The following is a 5809-nucleotide window of genomic DNA, read 5'->3' as shown; positions in this document are numbered from 1 at the left end:
TTGACAAGGAATGAGAAAATGAAGGACAAGCTTGACTTTCTTCACAATTTTGTCAGAACTGGCAAAATGAGATTATATTTTACATGGTTTTTGGCAGCATATTTGAGATTACTTTCAGTTTAAAGGTTGCACATTTCGGAGAATATGCATGGTCTAAGACTGTCAGAAAACATGTACAAATTGCACCTTGGTACACTGAATAATGTATGTAAAATACCATAGCTAAGAATGAGAATATTTTGATTGCTTGATAGCTCTGACAAATGATAATATATAGATTTACCCTCTGTGATATATGCTGTCACTGAACTGGTTGAACTGAAATCCCTTCTCAGCAATATTTCATCTGGTTGGATTTGAGTGCTGAACAAGGTTTCACTGTCTATGTAACTTGTCCTCAACTTACCTTTGCAGCATCTTCCCCAGCACATCCTCAATGCAAAAGCCCCATTGTGCCCCTTACCATTCCTTGTTTACTCAGGCGTGTTCCATGTTTTCTTGATATTTTCCCTGCCTCCAAATCTCTTCTCTTTCTGCTCCACAGACAAAATACTTTTTATTCTTCAAGAAGTTGCACAAAAATTACTTGATCTGTGAGGCATTTCCACATCCACTTCCCTATGCCCACCTTCTTATCCCAGGTAGTTATGCCACTCCTACCTTCCATACAAGAACTGTCACTTCCTAGGTACTATATGTCATTTCTTCAGCACCACAACCTCCCTGATTGCAAGGCCCAGCATCTACAATGCCACCTAACACATTGTGTAACATTCAGTACTCCCGATAATAGTCAGCATTGAGTCTTTTACAACATACTGGACACTATGCAATACATGACTTAGTTAATCCCCAAAACAAGCCCATATGTTGATCATTCTTCTCTCCTGAGGAAACAGAGAAGCCATTAGAGGTTGTGTTTTGCCAAGGTCACAGCTGGTATAGGCAGGGCTGAGATTCAGACCCAGGCTATCTGACTTTCCAGTAAAGATTCTGAAGCAGTAAATATAATGTCTCCCCCAACAGGATGGCTAAATTGATCTGGATGGTGCTCTAGACTGTCAAGTCAATGACAGTATCTTCCAATGGAAAAAGAAGTGGAATGCCTTTTCACAATGAAAGAAGAAGTGTTCTACTCCATAACTTGACAGATAAACCCAAGTATAACAAAAATAGACTTTTTTGGAGATTTACGTAAAACTTATCAGAATCAAACATATTTCTGTCCACTTAAATCTTTATACAATGGTAACACATATCACAGCACTTTCTAGAGAGATTCTCTTGAATTTAGATTATGAGAAGATGCATATAATTAGTTGAAATAAGTCTTGAGAAATGTAACATAACACTATGAATAGGATTACTACATTTTTTCTGATTAGTAACAAGTGAGATAATCACAGCAAAGGGAGTAAAGACACATTTAAGTATCAAAACAAGTTGGCTTAGTCTTCTCTGCTTTCTAGAAATGGGTCTTTCAATGGAAGAGTATATGTAGAAACCACATCAGAATGTGCTGCCATAAATTGTTATTTGGCTAAAGAAAGGGCTGTAGTCAAACTTCACTTGAAATCAAACCTCACTGAATCTATTCAAGAAGAATAAATTCAATAGATCAAGAAGGCCTATAAATTATCAGGATCAAATATCTGATCAATCAAATATCTGATCAAGCTTTAACTCTACTTCCAAAGCCAAGATGAGCAAATACCTTGGAGAAACAATGAACACTACAGAAATTTCTTGAAGTCAGTGAATAGCAGGAGCTCTTTGTTTCATTGAAGCCATAGAAAATGGGATTTTTGCAAAAAAAAAAAAACCTAAATAAAATAGAAGAAAGATCCAAGTCAAAAATTTCATTATATGGAGCAATAGAAGAGAAAATAACTAGTTGAAAAAAATATTCTCAAATAGGATTTGTTTATCCCACCTCAGTCTAAAAATACTTTCTTAGGTCAATTCTCTCTCATCTCCTATGTTAAATCTATAGCTGTATTTCTCATCTGCACTTTCCCTTGGTTGCATTTATCACAATTGTATTTATATTGATACGTTAATTTGTATGATTGTCAATGACCACCCCCTCCTCCCCCACCCCACTAGACTATACATTTTTAAGAAGCAGACATGTCTCACTTGTACATCATCATATTAATATCTCCAGTTTTTCACACAAGCCCAAAATGCCAGGTGCTAAAAACTTACCTGATGAAGGAATACATGGCTATTCCCATGCAAACCCTGATGTGTAGAGAGAACACAATAGCATGATTAACATTTAACACTAACATAGAAACAGGCACTAAAATTTTAGAAAATAAAATTTCTAAATCTAGAACCTGGGGTCACCTAGAGCCATCACTATCAAGCCCACTGCCAGTTTCTAATAGCACCTTTCATTTAGATCTGTGACAGACAGCAGGGAAAAAAAGCTCTGTTAAGAGCCTTCCAGTCTTGCTCAAAAATGTTAGCATGCTGAAGACCTAAAGAGCCTCCTAGAATATTTACAACGTAATTGGGATTATTTGAACATAGAGTTCTCCTAATAATTTTTTTATATTCTTGAATCCAGAATTGTTGTATCTTTATTTTTAAAAATGAATTAGACAATCAAAGATATACTTAGGTATGCAAATGAATTACATCATATGTGTTGCTTGATTGGCTAAACACACCAAACACGTATGTTGCAGCTAACAACACTCTGGGCATGCTATGAATTTATGGTGTCATATACATCGCAATTATTGATTTACATAAGTATAGCAATTTTTCTACTAGTGTAACAGATTTTAGCTTGAAAGGACCATAAACTGAGAGGCTCACTGTAGTTTAAAGCTGGCAGCTGGTGAGAAGATGAATTTTAAGCCAGGAGAGAGAGTAGGCAGGAAGCTCCTGCTGTTTCCTAAAGAGAGTGTCCCTGGGTGATGCATCTGCTGTTGAAACATCAAAACACATTTCATTGTGGGATCCTCCACACATACTTAATCCAGCTTTCTTTGATTTTAAGTTTCTTTGACAAAATGAAAAGAAACATATACTCTGCATTTCCTATTGTTAAAAAATGCCAGACTCTATTAGCAAATATTGGCTTACTTGGTAGGCAGAATAATGACCCCAGAGATGACCATGTTCTAATCTTAAAAACATGTGACTCTGTTACATTACACGACAAAAGGGACTTTTCATATGGGATTAAGGGTCTTGAAATGAGGAGAGTATAATGAATTATCTGAGTGAGCCTAATGTAATCCCAAGAGGCAGATGGAGGCAGAAGGGTCAGAGTCAGAGAAGGAGACATGAGGATGGAATCAGAGGTAGGAGTTATGGCATTGCTGGAAGGAGGCCACCAGCCAAGGAGTGCAGGCAGCCTCTAAAGCTAAAAAAGACAAAGAAGGAATTATACCCTGGAGATTTTAGAAGGAACTGGGTTCTGCTGATACTTTGGTTTTAGCCCCCATATGACCCATTTCAGACTTCTGACCTACAGAACAGTTATTTCAAACCACTAAGTATGTGATAATCTGTTCCAGCACCAATAAGAAACTAATACAATTTATAGTTATGTAGTCGACCTCTGTTATAGGTAGCAATAATTTCTTTCTGTAGGTTCACTTTATTACTGTCCTAGTCTTACTTCAGGAAATTCAGTTCATCAAGGTGATCAGTGATCTGAAAAGATAAGACACAGCGGTCAATAGTCAAACTACAAGCAGAGTATTGAGAATTTGTTATATGCATGTACTATGTATTCCATAGTCGATGCTATGCTATACTGTATTTACTATATTATTCAACTGTATTTGGTGTTGTCAGGGCAGAAAAAATATGACAAGTTATTTATTTCTCCAAAACTTACAACCTCATTAGGAGACATGCTAAATTCATACATTAAGCAATTATGTTAAGAAACAATTCTAGGGGCTCAAATGCTCTTGTGAAATATGACTATCATAGTACCAAATATAAGAGACCCTAGAATAGTCACCCTAAAAAGGTAAGTAACTGCTCTCCTGGTTCACAAAACCATTTCTACCCTATGCATTTCCTGAATTGTCTTCCATTTATCTTCACATATTGTTTCAACATTTAAAAAAAAGAAACTTCTAAAAGAAATTAGCCTACAGATTATGCAAAATGCTTTAATTTGGCCATTCACAAAGTGAAATAATATCTAAAACTTAATGCCTTAATTCTACAGGACTTCTTTAAGCATTTCCAGCCCATTTTAAAAAAAAGAACAAACACGAAATGAAACCATCATGTGAAAGGTAATTTTCTTTATAAATACCTAAACCCAAAAATGAAGTAAAATATTTGGAGTAATTTCTTTTCTTTCTTTTTTTTTGCAATCATTTTGTTTTAGATTTTAAAAAACAAAAGGTGCTTTGAGATGAGTGGGGAGATTAATTTTCCATTCTATTCCTGGAGGCCCATACCCACAACACACCTTTAATTTTGGTAGAAGAATAAAATTCCCTCTGTGAAACTTTAAAACCCAGTACTTAGAGTGATAGACACATATACAAATTTGAACACCATGTGTCATAGGCTAAAATAGTGGCACCGCAACATGTCCACCTCCTAATTAATGGTACCCGTGAATGTTATCTTATATGGAAAGATTTCACAAATATGATTATGTTAAGGATTTTGAAATGGTAAAATTATCCTGGGTTATCTATATTGGCACCAAATGCAATCGTAAGTGTCTTTATAAGAGGGAAGGAGAGGGAGATTTGACACAGAAGTGAAGAAGGCAACATGACCACAGAGGGAGATATGGGAAGGATGTGACCACCAGCTAAGGAATGCTGGCAGCCACCACAAGCTGGCAGAGGCAAAGAACAGATTCTCCCCTAGAGTCTCAAGAGGGAGCACAGTCCTGCCACTATCTTGCTTTCAGCCTAGTAAAGAGATTTTAGGCTTTAGGCTTCCAGAACTGTAAAAGAATAAAAGTTTTGCTGTTTTAAGCCATCAAGTTTGTAGTTATCCATTACAGCATCAATAAGAAACAAATACACCATTTTAATACCTCTGTCATAAAGATGTGTCAACTTAGTATGGATGGCTGTGGGAAAAAGATGAGAGAAAAGAAACATTAGCTTTTTAAACAATTACATCATGATATTGTTTTTAACTTCAAAGAAAGAGGGAAAAATAAGAAAACTATGAAAAGCTACCACAATCTCAAAATTTTCCAAGACAATGCTTGAACTGTGTGCTGATCAAAGGGGAATAAAATTAGTTTATTAAAGACAGTATTATCTGTCGTGGTTTCTAATGTAATCAAGAAGAGGAGAGAAATCACATTTGGAATATTCTGTACTCCCTGAATATTCTGTGACTTTGGGCAGTGTCAATTTACTGAAGGGTAAATAACTGAAAGCACTGTGGTGTTTTTTTGTTTTTTGGTGTTTTGTTTTGTTTTGTTTTGTTTTGTTTTTTTACCAACATAGATGATTTGATGAACTAGTCTGCAAAATTGTTATGGAATATTTAAGCCAAAACTCAAGACTTAAGTGACATTTTACCTTAAAATGAGTACACTGGTCTCTTCTATTATGGATGTTCACACAGAAAAATTGGAGAAGCACAGGAGTTATGTTGGACTTCCATTTCTCCGCCTGTAATAAATATGTTAGATCACACCTGATTTATCTTTCAACTATATTATATTATGAAAGCTATAGAGGGTGGTTCTTAGTCAATGCAATGAATTCTCTTTTCTGCATTGTTTTAAATTATATTTGAATCTTTTCTGCCTTATAATGAGTGTGGCCTTAAATATGTAAGTAATCTCAAT

Source organism: Microcebus murinus, chromosome 6 (genome assembly GCF_040939455.1).
Source record: "Microcebus murinus isolate Inina chromosome 6, M.murinus_Inina_mat1.0, whole genome shotgun sequence".
Classification (NCBI taxonomy): domain Eukaryota; kingdom Metazoa; phylum Chordata; class Mammalia; order Primates; family Cheirogaleidae; genus Microcebus; species Microcebus murinus.
This window is presented reverse-complemented; position numbering follows the sequence as displayed.